This window comes from Balaenoptera musculus, chromosome 10 (assembly GCF_009873245.2).
Source record: "Balaenoptera musculus isolate JJ_BM4_2016_0621 chromosome 10, mBalMus1.pri.v3, whole genome shotgun sequence".
Lineage (NCBI taxonomy): Eukaryota > Metazoa > Chordata > Mammalia > Artiodactyla > Balaenopteridae > Balaenoptera > Balaenoptera musculus.
The window spans coordinates 47,182,233-47,208,989 of NC_045794.1; the positions used below are offsets into that span (position 1 = coordinate 47,182,233).

Below are 26,757 nucleotides of genomic sequence, written 5' to 3' on the forward strand. Positions count from 1 at the left end.
TACTGGAATGTGTTTAGTTTTGGGCAACAGTCTAAGTTTCTATTCTGACCCTTATTGTGTCCTTCAGTCTTGGTTTCTTCATTTGTGAATTTAAAGATTAATAATAACCACTTCAAAAAGTTCTTGATCCCCAAAGTACACATCTCATTGAAGTACTTTACCTGAGAAAAATACGACTGAGGAGTTTTATTTCATACCAACTAATTCCAAGTAAAGTTGAGATTGCTAATTATCTTTCTTTACTGTATTATCCAACATGAAAGAAACAAGTAAATTCATACATCTATCTAGTGAAAACATTTAAAAAATTATTAAGTGTTTTTGAATGAGTGCCATCTATTAATTGTTAGTTATATGGGACAGTATTTGAAATAGTCTACAAGATTTTAAAAGACATATGAACTGAGGATAATTTTTAGGTTGTTTCCATCTCATTGCTGACTATTGACTGGGAAGCTATTAAGGAAGGAATTTTATTTATCATATAGCAGATGCTTTATATACATTGAATTCAAACAAGTTTTATGATAGTTACAATGGCATTTTTATCCCCATAATACAGATGAGGTTATTGAGACTCAGAATACTAACTAGCTGAAGTTAACAAAGGCGTTGATTAAGTAGCAGAGTAGAGATTGGAACCAAGGCTTGTGTGGATTCCAAAGTTCTCTTTCCACACTCTTACTGCTTCTGTGTTTTATTGTTTTGAAGTGATCTTGACATAATCTAATTGCTTAAATAGTAATCAACTATTCTAAGGATTTCATAATCTGGCCTCTATATAACTTGACTATGATGTGGTTGATTTGGTCCAGTATATACACATTCAGATGCTTATTTTTCAGATGGTAAAACCACAAGTGGTTTTTACTGGTTTGACTATTTAATATTGCAAAAAAAGCAAAACAAAAAAAGCCCTTTAGTGCAGTTCATAACTGAATTTACCGAAGTCAATTAAAATATTAGACTTGGATGGTATAGGTATGGCCAGACTAAATATTTACAGTGAAATAATAGTATTGAGATACTAAATCATATACACTCTATTCAGTAAAATTCAACTGACAAATTTACTAGGAGACATAATAAAGTAAGACATTAAATGACTGCATTATAATGGCAAGGAGATTATATAGAATCAATTAGATATACACATTGAAGTATTTATGGGTAATACAGCATGATGTCTGGGATTTGCTGTAAAATACTCCAACAACAACAACAACAAAAAAACTGTAAAAACAAAACAAAACAAAACAAAAACAGTGGGTTGGATGGAAGAAAGAAGATTGGTGAAAAATTGTTAAAGTTGACAGTACATGGGAATTTATCTGTTGTATATATGTGAAAACTTATACAATAAAGAGTTTAAAAAAGCAATCAACTACTCATAGCTATTAGGTTGAGGCTGAGAAACCAGAAAAGTTTGATTGCTCCAATTGAATATATGTTCAGATTTTTAGCTCTACTTTGTATGGTTAAAAATCTGTGTTTCAAATCGTTAGCATAATCAGGCAGCATCCAGAGTGTATATTCTCAGCAAGCACTGATCTCATTAAATATTTTTGGATAAGATATAGCTTAATGATATAAAGGTATGAATCTCAGAGATATATGATAATGTATATTCTCAACCAAAAGAGACCTGGCTTTTGGATAATATTTAAAGTCAAATTTTTATTCCCCTGAAGATAGCACAATAATATCACTTTAATACAAATCTTATATGTTTTCACTGAATTTTAATTAAAAATAATACTTCCACTCAAATAATATTTAGATCCTAAAGGATGATGGCATATGGCTTCCTTTATGCTACTAGCATGTCATAATTTTTTTTTGTTAATAAACTATGTCATCAAAACAATTATACCTACATTCTGCTAAATCTCATGTAATTAAAGACATCTTATTAAAATGAGATTTGCTATGTAACTTTATTTTACTATATAACAAGAAACTAAAAATCTTTAGTTTTATGTTTTTAAAGTGTGCAAATGAATGAGAAATTACCTCTCCTTTGTTGCTACAAGAACAGTTTAATTCCTTGTCTTTTTCCATTCATTTTCTAATAGCATTTTTTTTCTAAATCAAGTCATTGTAATTATTAAGCATCATTCTTTGACCCTAGGCAAATCATGAAGTAAGTTTGACTTTGTTTCCCTTTAAGCTTTCCTTCTAGCCACTTGTTTCTTTCTTATGGCATCATTTTCCTCCTAGACCCATAGTCGCATTGGAGCAGCAACTCCTTGCTAGAGTTGAGGCACTTCATCTCTCATTGCTGATCCCGTCTTCACAGCATCATACTGATGACCATTCATGGCTTAAAGGTAAGTGTGCCTCAGTAGATCTTCAAGGAGTGCCAGAAGTGCCAAGCAACACTGTTTTGATGTGCTGGTTTTTATCCAGATAAGTACTTTAATCTTCATATTAAATCAAACAGATACCTTAGGCAGCGGTAGGCACAATTTGCATGCATTTTAAAACTATATCACAAGATTTCAAAGAAATTTCAAGTTTGGAAGTGGGTTGCTTTGGGAGCTGCCCTCCAAAGCCAGGCTGTATGTATTCACTCTTCAGTCTCCTCCTCATCAGCGATGCCTCGCAGAAAAATTTGAGAAGTGCCAGAACATGACCTCTCTTAAGCACATTTATGTTTCAACTTGATTTGAATAACATGGCAAATGGCATTCTATGAAACCGTGGAAATAGAGATACTTTTGAAAGCGGTGGGGATCTTGTTTTCATATTGCCCCTTTGTAGATAATTACCTTCATTCATAGAGATTCTGGGGCATTGACGGCATATACATTTTGTTTAATACAAAGAGACTTAGCCATTGCCTTTAATAAGACATGTACAAATATTAAAGGAAATTATGAAACGAAAGCAAAAATCTATTGGTGAAACAGTGTCTAGGATCAAGGGATAGTTGGTATAATTTTCCAGTTTCCTATGACAATTACGGGAAAGATGTGCTTCAGAACTAGAATTTAAATAACATCTTCCCCCTTTTCCATTTCCTATATCAAGTACATTAAAGAATGCACCTGGTTCTAAAGTTCACTTTTCTTTTAATTATGTTTAAAGGCTAATATCTGAAATGTTAAACACTGTATCAGAAATAGAACAATAATTTGTAAACTTAAATTTTATTGCCCTCTAAGTTGTTTCCTCGTTAATACTAAGAGCTTTTTTGTCCCAAAACTTGGACTTGGAAATTAACACAAAAATGTATGGAAATGTAGGATAAAATATGCTCGGAGCTTTTCAAAATGTCTGCCAGTGGTTAACAATGAGAATCTCTGAGTTTGGGTTTTAGTTTAGTCCTTTGTATTATCGTTAATATGAAAAGAAAAAAAGAATAGAGGGCGGCAGGAAAGGCTCCTTGCTGGCAAATTGAGTTCCTTGGGGAAAAAGCAAAAGAGAGAGACCAATTTAGTCGGGGAAATTATAATACACCAATCACGGTGATTGATCCTGCGTGAGTAGAGGGCGCGTGGAAATAATTTAAATGTTGTCCATAAAACTGCTGCTTTCAGGCTTAATGGCATTTTACTTATCAGGATCACTGCTTTCAGGGGCGCTGTAGAGATTCTATCGTTCCAGGAAAGAATAAGAAGTTTGGTGCATTCTTCCTTGAGATTAAAGTTGGAAAATGTAGAGAAAGGGGGAGGCAATTGGTACCACTTCTTGCTTCCTTGTCTACTGCTTCTCTAATAGAATTTCCCTCAGAAGCTCCTGTATTCAATGCTTAGTTCAAATATTCCATATGGGTGAATTCTGGAGACTTTGGAAAAGGTATTTTATTTAGTGCCCCATCTCCCACCTTTTATTCTTTTTGTTTAGCTGATTCAGTTTCCGTCTGGGATGTAGGAATTCACTGAGGTGGGCTGGCTTTATAAAACTAAAGAAAAGATCATAATTACCATTATGTGGGTTTTACATAGAAATACTCCCCCTATTTTGAAGTATGACTCTTTCTTGGAGTCACTTGAGACATGGTAAGACAGCATAAGTGTAATCCTGCGTATTTTTCTTCTTACATGTATGGAAGAAAAGTAAAACCATTGCAAAGTAGTGACATTTTCAAGAAAATTCTTCTTATGATCAGTGTCTTGTTTTCATTTAAGGTAGATTTTCTCCCAATGTTGGTATTTTGTTTTTGAGGGAAAAAAGTAATGATTTTTTGATGATGGCATTTAGTAGAGGGATTAAGTGGTCTTCCAAGGTCATTTGGGACCTTTGGGCTCTGGCAGGAATTTTTCAGTATTATGCTACACTGATCCTGATTGTGAGGACTGTCAGAAACCTGTGATCGATTGAAAGGATGGGAAACGTTCCTCTGAGCTGCTAGCAGAATAAGACGTTTATTTTCAGTTGATTTACTTTTTTTTTTTTTTACAAAAATGGTAAACTTGGTAATTTGTATAACTTGACTTAATTGGAAGCCCTTATAGAGATCATATATCTAGAGCACATGAACAAATCCTTTTCTTGAATTTTGCATTTAGTGTTTGAATTCTGGTTTCCCCGCTTATTTGTGACCTTGGAAAGCTGACATCACTAAACTTTAGTTTTCTCATCTGTAAAATATGAATAATAATACCACTTGCCTCATAGTGTTGTTGTGTTATTTAAATTAATAATCTATTATCGCAATGCCTAGCACAATAAACATGAGCTATTATTATTCAGGTTCATAATAATATCCTGGATTTCTTTTCACCTTTTAGGAACAGAGTGAAAATTCATAATTGCTTATGGTGAAAAAGAGAGAGGAAGGTATTCTTCTATCATATAGATTGAGAAGCTTGGGCACAGGGGACTCCAGAATACAGATTACCAATTATGTGCCTTCTGTTTTTAATATTTTGTTCCCATCATGTACATTTCTCCAACCACAACCTTGCCAAGATCTTCTCTCTTTCTATGTCTGTTTTCCAATCCTCCCTGTTACTTGCTGTTCCTTAAAAAACCAAGCATTTTCCTTCTCTGAGCCTTTGAACATGCTATTCTTTTTGACGGGGATGCTCTTCCTCTCTAATCTCTCTAAAATTCATTGAATTTTAAGCTATTGTTCAAAGCTTCATGCTCTTACTTCCATATATTATTTTCTGATTCACTAATTGGGTATTCTTTTTTTTTTTAATAAATTTATTTACTTATTTATATTTATTTTTGGCTGTGTTGGGTCTCCGTTTCTGTGCGAGGGCTTTCTCCAGTTGCGGCGAGCGGGGGCCACTCTTCATCGCGGTGCGCGGGCCTCTCACTGTCGCGGCCTCTCGTTGCGGAGCACAGGCTCCAGACGCGCAGGCTCAGTAGTTGTGGCTCACGGGCCCAATCGCTCCACGGCATGTGGGATCTTCCCAGACCAGGGCTCGAACCCGTGTCCCCTGCATTGGCAGGCAGATTCTTAACCACTGCGCCACCAGGGAAGCCCTAATTGGGTATTCTTTACCCTCCTCTGAGCACTGTGGTACTCTGAACTTCTCTTAAACAGTTTGCCTAACTCTGTGATAGTAGTCATTTATGTACTTGGTTTTATATGCCCACCAAATTGCGTATTCTGAGTGATGACGTATATAGGAAATGGTGGGCCATAGAAAAGGATCCCTCAGATAACCATTTAACTCCTCAGGGATTAAACATCTTACAGCACTTGACTTCCTGTGTTCTATCACATCTTCCATAGCCATGAGTTCTGTACCTCCCCAAACCCTGACTTCCATGGCCTCTCTTAACAATAGAACTGACCTGAATTCCTCCTGGGGATAATCAGTCACCTGGACAAAGATGGGAAGGTACTATATGCAGCCTAGAAATCTATGAATCTCCAGCTGCATCCTGTTACCCACGCTGTCCTCCACCAAATGGCATCAGTGGCTGTGGGACATGTGTCCTCTTCCATGATGCAGACAATAAATGGATACCACATTCATGTCCTGGGGTCCTGGATAAATAAGAAGAAAGCTAAGAGTGGAACATATTCTCTTGACACTTACGTCTTAAGTCTTAGTAGACACTTAAGGTAGTCCTTGAGATCATATAATATGGTGGGCTTTATCCTATAGCTTAACTGGTGCACAAAAAACTGCCTACCAGCAACCCAAGTGGGAAGCCACATCTTTATCCTCACCCTACCTCTCCCCTTCGCCAGTGGTGTTCGGTATACCTCCTTCTATCCACCCCATATCCTTGTCCACATCTGTGCCAGCTTTCTCTCTAAACTGAGTCATCTCCACACTCCAATCCATCCTTCTGACAAAGATGGAAATTCTCTAAGATCCAAACGTTATATGGAGCTCCCCCTATGTAAAAACTGCCAACAGCTCCCACTTTATTACAGGATATGTCATATAACCTCCTTCACAATCTGGCTAGATTGTGTTTTCCTATCATCGTCCTCCTAAGATCCTCTCTAAGATCTGGACATCCTAAGATTCCCTTTGTTTTACCAATAGATGTACTCATGGCCCCGCCAACATAGTCTCTCTTTTCATATCTCTTAGCATTTTCATGGCTTGTTACCTGCCAAGAATGCCTTGCCCTGAATGTCACTCCCTTTTACTTAGTTGTTATTTATTCTTTTAGACTGGGTTCAAATGAAACCTTCCCCCTCATATGTCTGTGTACCCACAGCATTTGGTATTTATCCATTATGGTGTTTCTCACATTAAATTCTAGCTATTTGCATAATTAACTCTCTCTCACTAGACTGTGAGCTCTTCATTTTTATAATCCCACCTTCCCACATATTTCAACTATCCTTTTGCTGACACCTAGCAGTACCTGTTTTATAATAGGTACTCAGTTTAATAAGAAATAAATGAATAAATGAGAATGACCACAATTTAAATAAAGTAGTGAAATATTTCCAATGATCAGATTAGTTTTAGCATAGAAATACTCCAAATTCTGTTCATGTGAGCCCAAAATGACTGGTTCATCTAATAACATTTGCTATAATAATCAGACTCCCTTGATGAGTAGGCAGACTCTCAGTGTAATAGGGAAGAACCTTTTGTATTCTATTACAAGTTAATCACTAAAGGGATGTTGCCTATAAGCTTAAATTATACATAATGGCCCGTCTCTGGGAACCCTGCTCCCCAGGTAATGAGCATTAAGCTAAAATACCTTTGGCTCACAGGAAACATCCTGACCAGGCCCACCCGTGAATGACTGCAGGGAGGAGAGAAATTAAACACATACCCTCTGGAGGCTGATGGGAACCAGGAAGTGTTTGACTTTACTCCCTCCCCTTTTAGTATAAAAGGAGCCTGAATCCTAACTCAGGCAAGATGGTTCTTTGGGGTACGGGTCCACCATCTTCTTGGTTTGCTGGCTTTCCGAATAAAGTCATTATTCCCTGCCCCAACAGCTCGTCTCTCGATTATTGGCCTGTTGTGCGGCAAGCAGTTACGAGCTTAGACTTGGTAACATTAGTATATTTTGGCGGGGGGTGGGGCAGAAACAACCAAAGATCCTGTTGTTTTACTGAAATAAACTGTCTAAATAAGAGCAGATGATTTTTTTCCTTTTTAAACTATGGGACCTGAAGTCCTCAAATTGAAAAACTTAGGTTATATCAACGATCATGTATAAAGCAAAAATTTACCAGTACAAAGTTCATAGATTAACAAAGCTGATCCATTGACATTTACTAATGTTCTAGCTAGTGAACTAGACTTTGTAGTTGAATTATAATGCCCTCCTTTTTTTACCCAACCCCTTCAGTGTCTCTGCAGTGCTCAGTGATAATGTATGAGTTGTTAAGAAAACGTACACATACTGTCACTTAGTTGGTTAGCCTTTGAGTCTCAGGTTTTCATTTTAGATCGCATGCATCTTAAACATGATATAGACCAGGGGTCCCCAACCCCTGGGCCTCGGATGGTAGCCAGCTGCACAGCAGGAGGTGAGCCGCAGGCGAGCGAGCTAAGCTTCATCTGCCGCTCCCCATCGCTCCCCATCTCTCACATTACTGCCTGAACTATCCCCCCTCCCCCCTCCCCCCCCAGGAAAAATTGTCTTCCACGAAACCGGTCCCTGGTTCCAAAAAGGTTGGGAACGACTGTTATAGACCGTAGTGTCCTGCTTCTATTTTCAAGTGTTAATGGAAACAACTTCAAAGACCTGGATCCTTTAGTTATAAAAAAAAAAACAATTAGAAAGTTCTTAGAGTTATTTGTGGTTTATCTGGTTTAACTGAAATTGAGTTGTATTCTTATCTTATTGATTTTTTTTCTCTTTTTTGGGTAAGATTACCCATTCCAGACTAGAACTCCTTGATATCCAATTTTAGTGCCTCACCTTTCTTCTAACTGCAAAAAGGATTTAAAAAGATGCTGGTTGAGCATTTTAAGATTTTTCTGAAGATAGTTTTCTGAATATCCAGTATTAGTTTTTCACTGTTCTGTCTTTGGGCAAAAATGAAGAGATATGAAGAAAACTGCTGAGGACGAGTTAAATAATCAACCTTTTCCAAGCCAAACCGAGGGCCTCCTGGTTTGGGGGAGATCAAGTATCAGCAAAACATTTTCTAATTTGTGTCCTTTTAAAAGGGTTCTTTTCAGGACTCTATGAGGAATGTGAGGTTTGGCCTCCTTTTTCACATAGGAATTGCTGAAAGGAGCACTTTATGTCTTTTATGACTATATGTTTCACGAAGAATTTTTAACTTTGTCACAGTGTACGACTAAAGTGGTATTTATTAGCTTTTAGCCATGCGTAGGTGTGCACATCCATAGCCAGACCCACTACTTCTCCTCTGTCCAGGTGCTCTTACAGTCCATCTGCTTTATGCCCTGCATCTGACCAGCTGCCCGTTCTATGGATTTGCCATTTGAAGTGCTTCTAAAACACACCCCTTCATCTTCCTACCTTTTATTCCTCATCCCATGAACTCACTGCTTCACTCCATCCTTCATGGAGCCCTCACTCATCTTGGCTCCCCTTCTCCAAAGCTCCCCTCTTTATTATATCAAATGTGCATTGCTTTACCTGGTTTCCAAAATGCTCTTCAATCTGCTCTTATCTTCTACACCCAATCTTATGTTTTTACTGCTCTTTCAACAAACCCACAAGTTTCCTATTTCTCAGAGCAGGGAATTAGAGCATATGCTTTGGAATCAGAGCTATTTATTAAACAATGTAGGCTGTTGTTTTCAGACTTTCTGGTCCCAGCCTGGGAATCTGCATTTAAGGGGGTTCCTCAGGGGTGATTCTTATGTGTCTTAAACTGGAGAGTCTGCACACTTATCTCTTCTGTCCTCACTGACCCAGTGTCTCTGTAACTTCTAGAAAACATGCCCCTTCTGCACAGGATGCAGCCTCTGATACATGTTAACATGTGTTGCTTTCTGATTGTGTTTCTCCACCTAGAGTATGAGTTCCCCAAGACAGAGGTCACGTTTATACTTCCTGGTGAGCTAGAAAGATCACTGGGTTAGGAGTTGGGCAAGTTGACTTCTGTCACAAGTTCTAACTGCGAGGAAAAACATGGGCTCCTACAGCCTCAGTTTGCTCATAGGCAAGGGTGAGAACCAGTGGAGATGATGTCTAAATTCACCTATGTTTTAAAAGCCTACAGTGTCATTGTCATAGAAAGGTCAAGAGCTTCACTCTCACATCTGGGTTTAAATCTTAGCTTTGCCATTAGCTTTGTAATTTTAAGTGAAGGATAATTTCTCTGAGTCTGTTTCAGTGGGTGTAATAACATATACCTTTTGAGGTAGCTATGAAGATAACATAGGTAAAGTGCTTAACACAGTAGATCCTATATGAAGGTCTTGGCATATTGCTATTAATCCGTGTTCTCCCTCACTTCTCATAATGGTTGATAAAGACACATTCTTTCTTGAACACTGTGCTCCAGCATAGCTTTCTATCAGGACACAGTTAAGTTTAATGATAAAACATGAAATTGGTTGGGTTCAAACTTGGCTCCAGTACTCAATAGCTCAATTACCCTGTGCATGTTACTTTAACTTTTTTGAAATGGAGACTCTAATATTTTCTTTACTATAAAGTTGTTATGAGGCTTAAATAAGATAACACATGTAAAGGCCCAACCAGTGCCTAACCTAAAGTGAATGTTAGCTATTATTAATCCTTCTGCCTAGGGTTAGCCTGATCCAACTGAAAATGTATTGTCTGGGAGTCGAAGAGACCTAACTTAAGAGCTCTGGAAGAGATCCGGGGTGTATTACATCATCTGCCTGTACTTCAGTTTCCTGTTCTACAAAATGGTACTAATAATAACCCACTCCATGGGGCACCAAAAGGATTAGATAAGGTAACACATGGGAAAATATGCTCAAAAGGCAAGGAACTCTACCAGGAATTACTTATATTTATTGTTATTATTTTCTTTGTACCCATCAAATGAAGGAATTAACCCAAATAATAGCCAATGTTTATTTAAAATTTACCAAAATTTACAGGCATTTGATTCTCTAACTTAATCCTCTCAAAATCCACTGGAATAGATATTATTATTCCTCTTTTATAGAATGTGAAAATTGAGGTTCAGAGAAGCCAAGTAACGTGCTCAAGCACTCACACCCAGTAAGTTGCAGAACTGGAACTGGACACCAGGAAGGATGGCACCAAAGAGCAAACATTTAACTGCTATCAAAAGACCTCTAAGATCCCTTCTGGCCAAGTGATTCTGTTCTCTTGGTTATGGCTTTTCCATGAAGAGACTGGATGTGGTGTTGGAACAACAAGGTGGAGGCTCTCAAAATGAGTGGGAAAACCCCTAGAGTTTAAAATCAGAAGTAGATAGCTGTTACATGCCTGAACATTGCCTTCATCGGAGGCTCTGGAATCTTCATGGTGGGAGAAGGAACCCACCTTGGTCCTGCAGCCTTTCCCTTCATCTTCATGGAATGAAGGAGGCTGAACTATGTAGTTTCCTCACAGAAAAGACTAGCTCCTGTCTCTCCTTAATTTTCTCTATATCTTAGATCACAACCACACTGTGAGGTATTATTGCCTCCATTTTGTAGATGAGGAAACTGAGGTTCAGAATGGTTAAGGGCTCTGGTCTACAAAGGTAAAACTGTTGGGACTTGAATATACGTCTCTTGATACCAAGTCCAGTATTCTTTTCATTTACCCACTCTTCTAGACATGTTTTTTTTTTTAATTTAATTAATTAATTAATTAATTAATTTATGGCTGTGTTGGGTCTTCGTTTCTGTGCGAGGGCTTTCTCTAGTTGTGGCAGGCGGGGGCCACTCTTCATCACGGTGCGTGGGCCTCTCACTATCGCAGCCTCTCTTGTTGCGGAGCACAGGCTCCAGACGCGCAGGCTCAGCAATTGTGGCTCACGGGCCTAGTCGCTCCGCGACATGTGGGATCTTCCCAGACCAGGGCTCGAACCCGTGTCCCCTGCATTGACAGGCAGATTCTCAACCACTGCGCCACCAGGGAAGCCCTAAACATGTTTTTATCTCTAAATCTAGATATGTTTTTCTCTCTAAATGATCTAACTTGAAAAATATGATTTACATAAATATTGCAGAAATGTCTTCCATTGATATCATGTCTTATATTACGTTCTACCTTATTTGTCCTCACAACAGCTCTTGAGTGAAACTTTCAGTGAGGAAACTAAGGTCCAAATAGGCTAAATGACTTGCCAAAAGTCACACAGCTAATCAGAAATATAACATATTATATTTCTTCATGTTTTGTATACTTTACTACACCACTCATAGTGACTTGGATGATAAGATACTTTAATCGCCATTCATTTTATAGAAAAAGTAAGCAAATCAAAGAATATCAAGAACCCAAGTCACCAGAAAATCACACTTGAAGTTGTGTCTTTTTTCTTTTAAAGTAATTGGAGGAATTCTTTTAAAGCTCTGTTTTAAAATTTAAGAATAATGATGGGGGTTTCAGTTGATTAAAAAGAAGTCAGGCTTTTTTCTTTTGAGAAATGAGAGAACTGTTCTCTTATAATACTCACAGGATAACCCAAAAGAGGCTTTTGGTTTTGATTGGGATCTTAGTTAAGCAAATGAGTAAAGACATCTGAAATTTATATTCTTTCACTAATTAATTAATTCTTTCATTCATTATTCAGTAACTGCATTGTGCCAAGTGCTATGCAACATTTGCTGTACCAATGACAAAAGAAAATGTGAGATACATTTATAAACAAGCCCAAATCGAAAGTACCGTTAAGTAGTTTGGCCTCCACGCATAGAGGATTAAACTTTATGTCATTCCTTTACTCTTCCCATGGAAATGACAATGTAGCTTAACATCACTTCAGCTTCATTTCATCTAAGCCAAGACGAAAAAAAAGGGAGTTCAGTTTGTAGTTGAATAGTCCTTATTATATCTTCTATTTTGCAGGTTTTCTTTTCTTCCCTCCCAAAATTGTTGTGTGTGTGTGTGTGTGTGTGTGTGTGTGTGTGTGTGACTAATTTCGGGTTTATTTTCATTTAAAAAAATCCGAATTTACCTATATAAGGATAAAGATAAACTTAAATGAAATTGCATTTAAAAAAATTAAATCCGTGTTGTTGCTTTAGATATTTAGAATTTATTTTTTTAAGAGCATTAGAATTTGATTTATTAAGGGAATGGAAATGGGTATTTGACCCATACGCCATATGCCAATCCATACATCTGGAAAAAACATACCAATACTAGTGAACACAAAGAGATCCTGACAGTGTATGTGATGGTATTAAGACTGGCCCTATCAGAAGCCAGGATGGTGCCATCAGTCAGGTTCTGCTGGGTTTTGAAGCTCTGCTAGCCTCCTACTGTCTCATCAACTCCTCTCCTGATGATCCTGCCTTTTAGAAGCGGGCCACCATCCAATGTAAGAACTAAGCAGGCCACTGTCCAATGCAAGAACTAAGCAGGCCACTGTCCAATGCAAGAACTAAGTCCATCATTGCACAATTTAAATGAGAAACAAACAAAAAACCCTAAACAAGTCCTCACTTTTCTGATTTAGGGAAAAGCATCTCTGAGGTTCCCTATGCACAAGATTGTCTAGAGAGGCTATTCTCCATTTCCACTTCATGTCAATCATTTTTGCTGCATGTTTGAATGTGGAATGTAGTAGAATTTTGGTTGGCCTGATGTGTTAACAATTTCTGCATACCTACATTGGGGTTTTCTGTAAGAAATTTCACCTGTGGAAATGGAATACTTCTTAGTTCTCACGCAACATCGTCAATTCATGAGCCTTTGACTGTACAGTAATCTTGAAGACTCCTAATAACCCAAAGCTGTTTCTTCATGGAGAATCAAGAGAAAAAATGTCCATGACTCCAGAATAACTTTTTTTTTATGACAGAATATTTCTTTTTTGGCTGTAACCTTAATTAAACTCTATTAACTTTAATTTAATTTAAGCTATTTAAATACTTCAAATGCTATTAAACTCAAAGAGCACATTTTTTTTAAAGGTATTTAGTTCCTGGGCATTTTTCCTCCATCTCACACAGCCTTAATTACTATCCACTTATTGTTAATTATATCATAAAATGAAATATACTGTATAAATTGCATTAATCTCTATAAAAGTAAACTTGAAGCGGAGCCATAAACTAACGAAAATCAGAGGTATGATAAAAAGACAAAGTACATAAAACATCTTCTAACACTTGGACCTCCATGAATGGTGAACAGATTTTATTGCATTCTTCTATTATTTCTGTGCAAAAGAGAACAGGCATTTTCATGTATGGAGTATTAAGTAATATTTCCATCTATTATGTGATTTTTTTTCTTTTCTCCATGCCCTATTTTAATGTCTTTTGCCCAAAGTAGAGCTCTACATCTATAATAATTTTCATAGATTTGCCAAGGCATTTTCAATGAGAGGAATAAAATAAATTTCATTTTGAGGGAGTACATTTTCCTTTCATAATTATTCGTATAATTATGGCACCCTGGCACATACTAGTAAGTAGGGAAAGAGGACTACTCAATTATATCCTAATGAACATTTGCAATTATACAATTTTTAAAATCCATAAGAACTTTTAAAAAATGCTTTCTATCAGGCATAATATTGTTGAATTTTATTTTCAAGAGTGCTGTCCATTAAATCACTGAGTCAAAATTTTCATTGTCATAGAACTATAGAAGTTAACTTCAGAATATAGAATCACTGATACTTGACATTAGAAACAGTTTTGGATGTCTTCATGTCCAATTCTTCTATGGCCTCACTAACAGATGTTCTACTAAACTTTTTCTAATTTTCAGTACACAATTTTTTTTTAACATCTTTATTGGAGTATAATTTCTTTACAATAGTGTGTTACACCAGTCAGAATGGCCATCATCAAAAAATCTACAAACAATAAGTGCTGGAGAGGGTGTGGAGAAAAGGGAACACTCCTGCACTGTTTCTGGGAATGTAAATTGATACAGCCACTATGGAGAACAGTATGGAGGTTCCTTAAAAAACTAAAAATAGAACTACCATACGACCCAGCAATCCCACTACTGAACATATACCCAGAGAAAACCATAATTCAAAAAGAGTCATGTACCACAATGTTCATTGCAGCTCTATTTACAATAGCCAGGACATGGAAGCAACCTAAGTGTCCATAGATAGACAGAAGAACGGGTAAAGAAGATGTGGCACATATATACAATGAAATATTACTCAGCCATAAAAAGAAACGAAATTGAGTTATTTGTAGTGAGGTGGATGGACCTAGAGTCTGTCATACAGATTGAAGTAAGTCAGAAAGAGAAAAACAAATACCGTATGCTAACACATCTATATGGAATCTAAAAAAATAAAAAGGTTCTGAAGAACCTAGGGGCAGGACAGGAATAAAGACGCAGATGTAGAAAATGGACTTGAGGACACGAGGAGGGGGAAGGGTAAGCTGGGACAAAGTGAGAGAGTGGCATGTACATGTATACACTACCAAATGTAAAATAGATAGCTAGTGGGAAGCAGCTGCATAGCACAGGGAGATCAGCTTCAAGCTTTGTGACCACCTAGAGGGGTGGGATAGGGAGGGTAGGAGGGAGATGCAAGAGGGAGGAGATATGGGGGTATATGTATACATATAGCTAATTCACTCTGTAATACAGCAGAAACTAACACACCATTGTAAAGCAATTATACTCTAATAAAGATGTTAAAAAAAAAAGAAAAAAAAATGGCAACAACTAGAGTTTGGTTTATTCAGCTTTACATCAAAACACATCAACAGCATAGAAGCCTGCGTCATGTACAGAACATTGAAAACAGTTCAGTGCCCCTGCATGCTTGCTCTTTTATTAAGGCAGAGAGTTTAAACAGAGAGAAGTATGAATGGCTCTAATCAAGCTATTGGTTCCCAAGCTCCACCGATGTGCCTTCACAAGGTCGTGGCTCCTTGTGATCCTGTCTGTATATCCTTTCTGTTTTTTGCATCTTTTTGTTCTTGTTGTTGTTGTTGCTGTTGTTTTTTTTTGTTTTTTAACATCTTTATTAGAGTATAATTGCTTTACAATGGTGTGTTAGTTTCTGCTTTATAACAAAGTGAATCAGCTATACATATACGTATATTCCCATATCTCCTCCGTCTTGCATCTCCCTCCCACCCTCCCTATCCCACCCCTCTAGGTGGTCACAAAGCACCGAGCTGATCTCCCTGTGCTATGCAGCAGCTTCCCACTAGCTATCTATTTTACATTTGGTAGTGTATATATGTCAATGCCACTCTCTCACTTCATCGCAGCTTACCCTTCCCCCTCCCCGTGTCCTCAAGTCCATTCTCTACGTCTGCATCTTTATTCCCATCCTGCCCCTAAGTTCTTCAGAATCTTTTTTTCTTTTTTTTTAGATTCCATATATGTGTGTTAGCATATGGTATTTGTTTTTCTCTTTCTGACTTACTTCACTCTGTATGACAGACTCTAGGTCCATCCACCTCACTACAAATAGCTCAATTTTGTTTCTTTTTATGACTCAGTAATATTCCATTGTATATATATGCCACATCTTCTTTATCCATTCATCTGTCGATGGACACTTAGGTTGCTTCCATGTCCTGGCTATTGTAAATAGAGCTGCAATGAATATTGTGGTACATGACTCTTTTTGAAGTATGGTTTCCTCTGGGTATATGCCCAGTAGTGGGATTGCTGGGTTGAATGGTAGTTCTATTTTTAGTTTTTTAAGGAACCTCCATACAGTTCTCCACAGTGGCTGTATCAATTTACATTCCCAGCAACAGTGCAAGACGGTTCCCTTTTGTCCACACCCTCTCCAGCATTTGTTATTTGTAGATTTTCTGATGTTGCCCATTCTAACTGGTGTGAGGTGATACCTCACTGTAGTTTTGATTTGCATTTCTCTAATAATTAGTGATGTTGAGCAGCTTTTCATGTGCCTCTTGACCATCTGAATGTCTTCTTTGGAGAAATGTCTATTTAGGTCTTCTGCCCATTTTTGTATTGGGTTGTTTGTTTTTTTAATATTGAGCTGCATGAGCTGTTTATATATTTTGGAGATTAATCCTTTGTCCGTTGATTCATTTGCAAATATTTTCTCCCATTCTGAGGGTTGTATTTTCGTCTTGTTTATGGTTTCCTTTGCTGTGCAAAAGCTTTGAAGTTTCATTAGGTCCCATTTGTTTATTCTTCCTTTTATTTCCATTTCTCTAGGAGGTGGATCAAAAAGGATCTTGCTGTGATTTATGTCATAGAATGTTCTGCCTCTGTTTTCCTCTAAGAGTTTGATAGTGTCTGGCCTTACATTTAGGTCTTTAATCCATTTTGAGTTTATTTTTGTGTATGGTGTTAGGGAGTGTTCTAATTTCATTCTTCTACATGTAGTTGTCCAGTTTTCCCAGCACCACTTATTGAAGAGGCTGTCTTTTCTCCATTGTATATTCTTGCCTCCTTTATCAAAAATAAGGTGACCATATGTGCGTGGGTTTATCTCTGGGCTTTCTATCCTGTTCTGTTGTTCTATATTTTTGTTTTTGTGCCAGTACCATACTGTCTTGACTACTGTAGCTTTGTAGTATAGTCTGAAGTCAGGGAGCCTGATTCCTCCAGCTCTGTTTTTCTTTCTCAAGATTGCTTTGGCTATTTGGGGTCTTTTGTGTTTCCATACAAATTGTGAAATTTTTTGTTCTAGTTCTGTGAAAAATGCCATTGGTAGTTTGATAGGGATTGCATTGAATCTGTAGCTTGCTCTGGGTATTATAGTCATTTTCACAGTGTTGATTCTTCCAATCCAAGAACATGGTATATCTCTCCATCTATTTGTATCATCTTTAATTACTTTCATCAGTGTCTTATAGTTTTCTGCATACAGGTCTTTTGTCTCCTTAGGTAGGTTTATTCCTAGGTATTTTATTCTTTTTGTTGCAGTGGTCAATGGGAGTGTTTCCTTAATTTCTCTTTCAGATTTTTCCTCATTAGTGTATAGGAATGCAAGAGATTTCTGTGCATTAATTATGTATCCTGCTACTTTACCAAATTCATTGATTAGCTCTAGGAGTTTTCTGGTAGCGTCTTTAGGATTCTCTATGTATACTATCATGTCATCTGCAAACAGTGACAGCTTTACTTCTTCTTTTCTGATTTGGATTCCTTTTATTCCTTTTTCTTCTCTGATCGCTGTGGCTAAAACTTCCAAAAGCATGTTGAATAATAGTGGTGAGAGTGGACGACCTTGTCTTGTTCCTGATCTTAGAGGAAATGGTTTCAGTTTTTCACCATTGAGAACGATGTTGGCTGTGGGTTTGTCATATATGGCCTTTATTATGTTGAGGTAAGTTCCCTCTATGCCTACTTTCTGGAGGGTTTTTATCATAAATGGGTGTTGAGTTTTGTCAAAAGCTTTTTCTGCCTCTATTGAGATGATCATATGGTTTTTCTCCTTCAATTTGTTAATATGGCTTATCACATTGATTGATTTGCATATATTAAAGAATCCTTGCAATCCTGGGATAAACCCCACTTGATCATGGTGTATGATCCTTTTAATGTGCTGTTGGATTCTGTTTGCTAGTATTTTGTTGAGGATTTTTGCATCTATGTTCATCAGTGATATTGGCCTGTAGTTTTCCATCTTTGTGACATCTTTGTCTGGTTTTGGTATCAGGGTGATGGTGGCCTCGTAGAATGAGTTTGGGAGTGTTCCGCCCTCTGCAATATTTTGGAAGAGTTTGAGAAGGATAGGTGTTAGCTCTTCTCTAAATGTTTGATAGAATTCACCTGTGAAGCCATCTGGTCCTGGGCTTTTGTTTGTTGGAAGATTTTTAATCACAGTCTCAATTTCAGTGCTTGTGATCGGTCTGTTTATATTTTCTATTTCTTCCTGGTTCAGTCTCGGAAGGTTGTGCATTTCTAAGAATTTGTCCATTTCTTCCAGGTTGTACATTTTATTGGCATATAGTTGCTTGTAGTAATCTCTCATGACCCTTTGTATTTCTGCAGTGTCAGTTGTTACTTCTCCTTTTTCATTTCTAATTCTATTGATTTGAGTCTTCTCCCTTTTTTTCTTGATGAGTCTGGCTAAGGGTTTATCAATTTTGTTTATCTTCTCAAAGAACCAGCTTTTAGTTTTATTGATCTTTGCTACCGTTTCATTTCTTTTTCATTTATTTCTGATCTGATCTTTATGATTTCTTTCCTTCAGCTAACTTTGGGGGGTTTTTTTTGTTCTTCTTTCTCAAATTGCTTTAGTTGTAAGGTTAGGTTGTTTATTTGAGATGTTTACTGTTTCTTGAGTTAGGATTGTATTGCTATAAACTTCCCTCTTAGAGCTGCTTTTGCTGCATCCCATAGGTTTTGGGTCATCGTGTTTTCATTGTCATTTGTTTCTAGGTATATTTTAATTTCCTCTTTGATTTCTTCAATGATCTCTTGGTTTTTAAGTAGTGTATTTTTTACCTCCATGTATTTGCATTTTATTACAGATATTTTCCTGTAATTGACATCTAGTCTCATAGCATTGTGGTCAGAAAAGATACTTGATAAAATTTCAATTTTCTTAAATTTACCAAGGCTTGATTTGTGACCCAAGATATGACATATCCTGAAGAATGTTCCATGAGCACTTGAGAAGAAAGTGTATTCTGTTGTTTTTCGATGGAATGTCCTGTAAATATCAATTAAGTCCATCTTGTTTAATGTATCATTTAAAGCTTGTGTCTTCTTATTTATTTTCATGTTGGATGATCTTTCCATTGGTGAAAGTGGGGTGTTAAAGTCCCCTACTATGATTGTGTTACTGTCGATTTCCCCTTTTATGGCTGTTAGCATTTGCCTTATGTATTGAGGTGCTCCTATGTTGGGTGCATAGATATTTATAATTGTTATATCTTCTTCTTGGATTGATTCCTTGATCATTATGTAGTGTCATTCTTTGTCTCTTGTAACAGTCTTTATTTTAAAGTCTATTTTGTCTGATGAGAATTGCTACTCCAGCTTTCTTTTTATTTCCATTCGCATAGAATATCTTTTTCCTTCCCCTCACTTTCAGTCTTATGTGTCCCTAGATCTGAAGTGGGTGTCTTGTAGACAGCATATATATGGATCTTGTTTTTGTATCCATTCAGCCAGTCTGTGTCTTTTGGTGGGAGCATTTAATCCATTTACATTTAAGGTAATTATTGATATGTATGTTCCTATTACCATTTTTTAAATTGTTTTGGGTTTGTTATTGTAGGTATTTTCCTTCTCTTGTGTTTCCTGCCTAGAGAAGTTCCTTTAGCATGTGTTGTAATGGTAGTTTGGTGGTGCTGAATTCTCTTAGCTTTTGCTTGTTTGTAAAGGTTTTAATTTCTCCGTCAAATCTGAATGTGATCCTTGCTGGGTAGAGTACTCTTGGTTGTAGGTTTTCGTCCGTCATCACTTTAAATATGTCCTGCCACTCCCTTCTGGCTTGCAGAGTTTCTGCTGAAAGATCAGCTGTTAACCTTTGGGGATTCCCTTGTATGTTATTTGTTGCTTTTCCCTTGCTGCTTTTAATATCTTTTCTTTGTATTTAATTTTTGATAATTTGATTGATATGTGTCTTGGCATGTCTCTCCCTGGATTTATCCTGTATGGGGCCCTCTGAGCTTCCTGGACTTGTTTGACTGTTTCCTTTCCCATATTAGGGAAGTTTTCAACTATAATCTCTTCAAATATTTTCTCAGCCCCTTTCTTTTTCTCTTCTTCTTCTGGGACCCCTATAATTCGAATGTTGGTGTGTTTAATGTTGTCCCAGAGGTCTCTGATACTGTCCTCAATTCTTTTCATTCTTTTTTCTTTATTCTGCTCTGCAGTAGTTATTTCCACTATTTTATCTTCCAGGTCACTTATCTGTTCTTCTGCCTCAGTTATTCTGGTATTGATCCCTTCTAGAGTATTTTTTATTTCATTTATTGTGTTGTTCATCATTGTTTGTTTGCTCTTTAGTTCTTCTTGGTCCTTGTTAAACATTCCTTGTATTTTCTCCATTCTGTTTCGAAGATTTTGGATCATCTTTAGTATCATTACTCTGAATTCTTTTTCAGATAGACTGCCTATTTCCTCTTCATTTGTTTGGTCTGGTAGGTTTTTACCTTGCTCCTTCATCTGCTGTGTGTTTTTCTGTCTTCTCATTTTGTTTAACTTATTGTGTTTGGGGTCTCCTTTTCACAGGCTGCAGGTGGGTAGTTCCCGTTGTTTTTGGTGTCTGCCCCAGTGGCTAAGGTTGGTTCAGTGGGTTGTGTTGGCTTCCTGGTGGAGGGGACTGGTGCCTGTGTTCTGGTGGATGAGGCTGGATCTTGTCTTTCTGGTTGGGAGGTCCACATCTGGTGGTGTGTTTTGGGGTGTCTGTGACCTTATTATGATTTTAGGCAGCCTCTCAGCTAATGGGGGAGTTGTGTTCCTGTCTTGGTAGTTGTTTGGCATAGGGTGTCCAGCACTGTAGCTTGCTGGTTGTTGAGTGGAGCTGGGTCTTAGCATTGAGATGGAGATCTCTTGGCACGCTTTCGCCATTTGATATTATGTGGAGCTCGGAGGTCTCTGGTCGACCAATGTCCTGAAGTCGGTGCTCCCTCCTCAGAGGCACAGGCCTGATACTTGGCCAGAGCACCAAGCCCCTGACAGCCACAAGGCTCAGAAGAAAAAGGAGAAAAAAAGAAAAAAAGGAAAAAAAATAAAGTTATTAAAATAAAAACTAGAAAAATTATTAAAATTAAAAAAAATTAAAAGTAATAAAAAAAAGAAAATAAAAAAGAAAGAAAGAAGAGAGCAACCAAACCAAAAAACAAATCCACCAATGATAGTAAGTGCTAAAAACTATACAAAAACAAACGAACAAACAAACAACAGACAGATCCCTGGGACAAATGGTAAAAGCAAAGCTATACAGATGAAATCACACAAAGAAGCATACACATACACACTCACAAAAAGAGAAAAAGGAAAAAATATATATATCTTTTGTGAAGTCTGAGGTCTTTTGCCAGTCAGTTGGTGTTCTGTAGGAGTTGTTCCACATGTAGATGTATTTCTGATGTATTTGTGGGGAGGAGGTTGATCTCCACGTCTTTCTTCTCTGCCATCTTGAAGGTCTCCCCAGTACACAACTGTTAATGAGACATTGCTTAAATACCACCAGGGCTGTAATGTGTACCATCAGAGAGGGCAGCCTCTTCCAAGGCTGAATGATGCTAATAGTTAGGAGACAGCTCTTGAACACCTAATATGTGCAAGACACTCTTCTAGATATTACATGGGGTATAAATTTGAGTCAGACTTTGTTTGTACATAAAGTACTGACACTCAAGTTGAGGGTATAATATGTTTACATGAAAAAATGACACTGTAATAGCGGAACTGTGTTCACTTGCCCATGTAGATTTTAGATGCTCTGACCTCCAATAGAGAGTTGAGGCAGATATCTGCTTACCAGGGCCTCTGCTTTGAGCATTGTCTCTCCAGGGTCCCCTAAGTTGCATCTCCTTAAGTTTGTACCTGAACTTTCCCTTCCTGCCCGACAACTTGTAATTGATAACACATTTGCATAAACATCTGGGAATTCGATGGGCACTTCCTAGAGGCTCTTTGCCTGATTACATTTTCAGTTCCTGTTTCACAAGTCATGGGCAAGTAATCCCCACCCTCACGTCCTCTGTAAGATTCCAGAACACTTGGCCACACACAGGTGCTCAGTGCCCCAGCCCTGCAGAAGCCAGTGGAGCCAGGTATGTATGTCATGGAAAATAGCTGGTCATAGAAACCTGCAGAAATGGAAAATTCTCCTTTGAAAGGGTCCATCAAGAATTGGAAAGTAAATGCAGGAACTACCGCCCTTTTCAAATATGGAAGCACTTTTAACATCTAAAACTCTCATGGCCAGTCATCTGATCCAGTTAACACTATTAGTCTCTACTGATAAAGAAAATAATTATAATTGATGCATTCAGAATACTTTAAGATTATTTTTTGTTGTATTAATTCTAATATTTCAAAAAATAATGGCACTTATGCATGTGAGACATATTATTTACTCAACTGTCAGCAGTGCTTGGTGTATATGTAACTTTATGATATCCTGGCAATAATTCCATGGGTGCTCAGAGATACATGTTTCATAGACTTTGAACCATATAATGATAAAAATATAATTATAGAATCATCCTGTGCAAAGCAGATTACACCCATTATCTCCTTTAGTCCTCAAAACTACTCTATGGGATCTACACTGTCAAACTCTATTTTATGGATGGGGAAACCAAGGCTTCCAAGAGAATGAGTAACTGGCCCCGGACATAGAGCTAGAAGTGACAAAGCTGAGGTTTGACACAGGCCTGTCTGCCCTGAGAGCCTGACTCTATGACCTTACCATCAGACACCAGGAAAGGGGTTGCAAATAAAGGTAAGAGAATCTGAGGTGGTTGAGTGCAAGAACTGTACCCAGAATTGCCACCACGCCCAGCCCTGCCACCTCTGTTGTTGATATATCAGCCATTCTCTGGAGCTAACTGGAACCTGACAGTGAAGGTAAGACACACACAACAAAGGGATTTTCTTTCAGTTTCCTAGAGCAGCCACTGAGTTAATGTTAAAATTTGATTCTTAGTTGATTTCACTCATCCATGCGATTTTGTTTTCTTAGTGCTTTCCAGGTGCATTTCTGCAGCATGATAAACCACCTTGGTCGGCTGAACATGTTTCTTGGTTTTACATCCTAACAAAAGCAAGGTAATTGTATAATTATTCATCTGGGTCCTCCAAATGAGCACAAGGGCAATCAGAAATTTCAATTATGATAAAATATAGGAAGTGTCAAGGATAATAAAGAGAAGAAGCAAATAAAATACTATAGGAGTTAAGAGGAAAGAGGCATTATTTTGACCTTCTTAGGTTGGAGAAGGCTTTGTGTAAAAATAAGTTGGCATTTTTCCTGGATGTTGAGTAATAGTGAAGCTTTGCCAACTTGAAGTTGATGAGGGGATGGGCCTCTAGGTAGGAGGATTATTCCTCTGTCATCTAAATCAGGGCATATTAGAGAGTAAAAATGGGGCACTTTTAATAATTGTACCTAAGCAACAGAACAAACTGGGACTGTCCTGGGCAAACCGCACGTGTGGTCACTCAAAGTACAGGGGAAAGGGTAGAAGACCTCTCTGTATTTGATTGGAGCAAGAGAGGGGAGTAGTAAAAAATCAAATTAGAAAAGTGCATTGGGACTACATTGCGAAAGACCTTGAGTGCCAGGCGATATTTTATAGACAGTCTAGTCATGGAAAGTTTGTGAATAGGTGGATACATGATATAAATGAAACTGTCTTTCAGAAAGATTAATTTGACAGTAGAGAGGAAGATGAATGACAGAGGGCAGGCATGGGAATATTTACTTGATATGTCCGTGATTTCTTCTCTATCTCCAAGTCTTCTTAGAGAATTTGCCTTGTCACAGTTTAAGTAAGGATAGCCCCATGTCCCATGGATCCTTGTTTTTCTTGATTACATCTGACAGAACCAGGGGTAAACATATGACTTTCGCTGGTTCAGTGAGATATTGTCCTCTTAGAAATTTGAAATCAAGACCAGAAAGCAACTTTTTAAACTATAGGAATTCATCCTTTTGGGATACCTGAGGTGGGCCATGAGTAAGAAATGAGTTTAGCAGAGAACTGGTGTGCTGTGTGCAGAGAGAGAGCAATACTGCAACTGTGCAAAGTGGAGCAGATATGAAAGGCCACGTGCACATGTGAGAGAGAGGCAGAGAGACAGAGAGAAATGGAGACAGACAGACAGAGAGGAAGACTGAGAGAAGGAGAGGAGAGGGGAGGAGAAGGGAAGTAAGGGGAGAGAGAGATAATGCCTGATGGCTTTGAGGTCCTGTGATACCTGCTGTACCTCATGATCCATGATATTCCTCTGTGTTATCGTCATTAACTAAGTTGATCCTAGAACAATGTGGGAGTTAGGGACACCGACCCTCCAAGGAGTTGAAAATCCACATAATCCACTTGTAATTTATAGTCGGCCCTTCGTATATACTGTTCCTCCATAGAAGCAGTTCCTCCTTATCTGTGGTTCTGCATCCTCAGATTCAATCAAGCTTGGATCGTGTAGCACTGTAGTATGTACTACTGAAAAAAAATGCGCTAATCTGTAAAACTACTGAATCACTGTGTTGTACACTTTAAACTAATATAATATTATTATAAATCAGCGATACTTCAACAACAAAAATCCACATATAAGTGGACCTATGCAGTTCAAACACATGTTGTTCAAGTGTCAATTGTACTTTTATCTTAATCTAATTTGATTAGGTTTATTTTCTTGAAAACAAATGTGCTCTGACTAGGGTAAAGTAGGAACTTTTCCCCAGTAAGACCCACCTATTGATTCTGGATCTGCCTTTTTGAACAACACAAAACAAGTCTCCTTCTCATAATAGCCCTTCAAATATTTCAAGACAGGCATTGTTTTTTTATACAGTTTCCTATTCTTGAGGCTAAATATTTCTCTCTTCAGCAAGAGCTGTTCTGTCATCTATTTCTTGTTAAAGATGGTACTCAAAATTGAGCGCCTTCTTTTCACAACCTTCTTTTCTCCTGTGTTTTTTTTCAAGGCAGGAAAATTAAAGCACTCACTGTCCCTGACTCTCTTCCAGTTATGGGGAGATGGAGAGGACCTGAAGAATATTCTTAGCTAATGATATGTAAGTAGAAGTCTTATTACCAAACCAAAGTTGGGTCCACTCACCCATGTGCAGTAAAGCCAATCTACTGACATTGGCTTGGGTTGAAGGAAAGTGCAGCATTTATTGCAGGGCACCAAGCAAGGAGTCCAGGCAGCTAATGCTCAAAAGGCCTGAATTCCTCAATGGCTTTCAGGGAAAGGATTTTAATACAGGGTGAGGGAGGGGGTTTGTAGGGTGTGTGATCAGCTCCTAGACATTCTTCTGCTTGGTTGGTGGTGAGGTAACAGGGAACAGGGTGGTGTTTCAGAAGTCAACATCATTGACCTTCTAGCTCCAACTGGTTTGGGGTCTACTTGCTTTTGGTCAGCATGCAGTTAACTTCTTCCACCTTGTGGGGCTTTCAGTATCTGAAGAACAGCTCAAGGATATGGCCCAGAATATTATCTATAGCCCTAGAGGAGGAACTAAAGTTCCTTGACTTTGTTTAATGGCTAAGCTATTATTATTTTGTCTTGCTTGACTGTTTTCCTTTGTTTTTGCATTTTCTCACTTCTCTGATTAAATTTGTTCTTTGTAACTCGGGGAAGGCCTAGGAGGCTAAAATTTTTCTACAAACAAGAGGGAAAATGAGGTCATGGGTGGGGGTGGTGGTCCTGTCCTGGGAAGGCCCCATAGAGTCCTGCTCAGTTACAGTCTCTAGGAAGAACATTTTTTCCTGAACGAAAAGGCAAACATCTTCTAGGGGGAGAATCCTTTATCCTTCTCTTGTCTAGGATAAGGAGAAGATACCTGGAAGTGTAGCATCCCTCATATGACTTTGAGGAGGTAGCAAGGATGCTGATGCTGGAGAATAAAAAAGACCTGGTTCCTAGTTTCTATCCCTGAGCTGGCATATCCTCCATGGGCTGCCATTACAATACTGCTTGTTGCGTGAGACAATAAGAGCCGTTTTGTATAAAGCCATGTAGCACATTTTTCTGTAACCAGCATACAAATAATAACTAATAAACTTTCTTAGGCTTGGACATGATACTTTTGTAAATATGATATAAGATTATATTGGCTTTTAAATCCTCCGTATCATATAAACACTGTAATTCATTCACTTTAGTGAAATTTCTTCTAATTTTCAAATTTGTCTTCTGTGACAAATATTCATAATTCCTAGCTATAAAGCACAGAAAGAATTTAAATCCATTTTCTTAATCCCGTCTGTTCTGTATACCTGCTTTCCTTTTCTCTTCTATAAGAAAAAAGAGAAATCAACATCTAATAAATTGATAGAAAAATACGGCAGAAGACTTGCAAATTTCTAGGGCTAGTTTATGGAGAAGGATACAGAGAAGAGTAAACCACAATTTGAACACAGGTTTCTTCTAGTAGGAAGAATAAAGCATGGTCTCAAATAAGAAAACATAAAGCAGAATGAGTGGAGTAATTGGATAATTTTAATGTCTATAACTTTTTGCTGCTCTGCAACTCTTGTCCCACAATAACATGGAGCAACTCCAGTAGAGCAGAAATGATTGTGTGTGTTCAGTCTATAGAGCGCTTGAGATGGAGCCCCTCCCACCTCTGGTCCCCTGCAGCCTGCAGCCCATGTATGTCATGGG

General features: G+C 37.8%; 1 long non-coding RNA gene across 1 annotated transcript; it reads left to right on the forward strand.

The window, feature by feature from the left end:
* Nucleotides 1–2,219: 2,219 nt before the first annotated feature.
* Nucleotides 2,220–25,162, forward strand: LOC118901690. The gene is made up of 3 exons (XR_005021446.1): nucleotides 2,220–2,330; nucleotides 23,102–23,187; nucleotides 25,073–25,162. It is a non-coding gene; the product is annotated as an uncharacterized LOC118901690 (long non-coding RNA).
* Nucleotides 25,163–26,757: the final 1,595 nt, after the last annotated feature.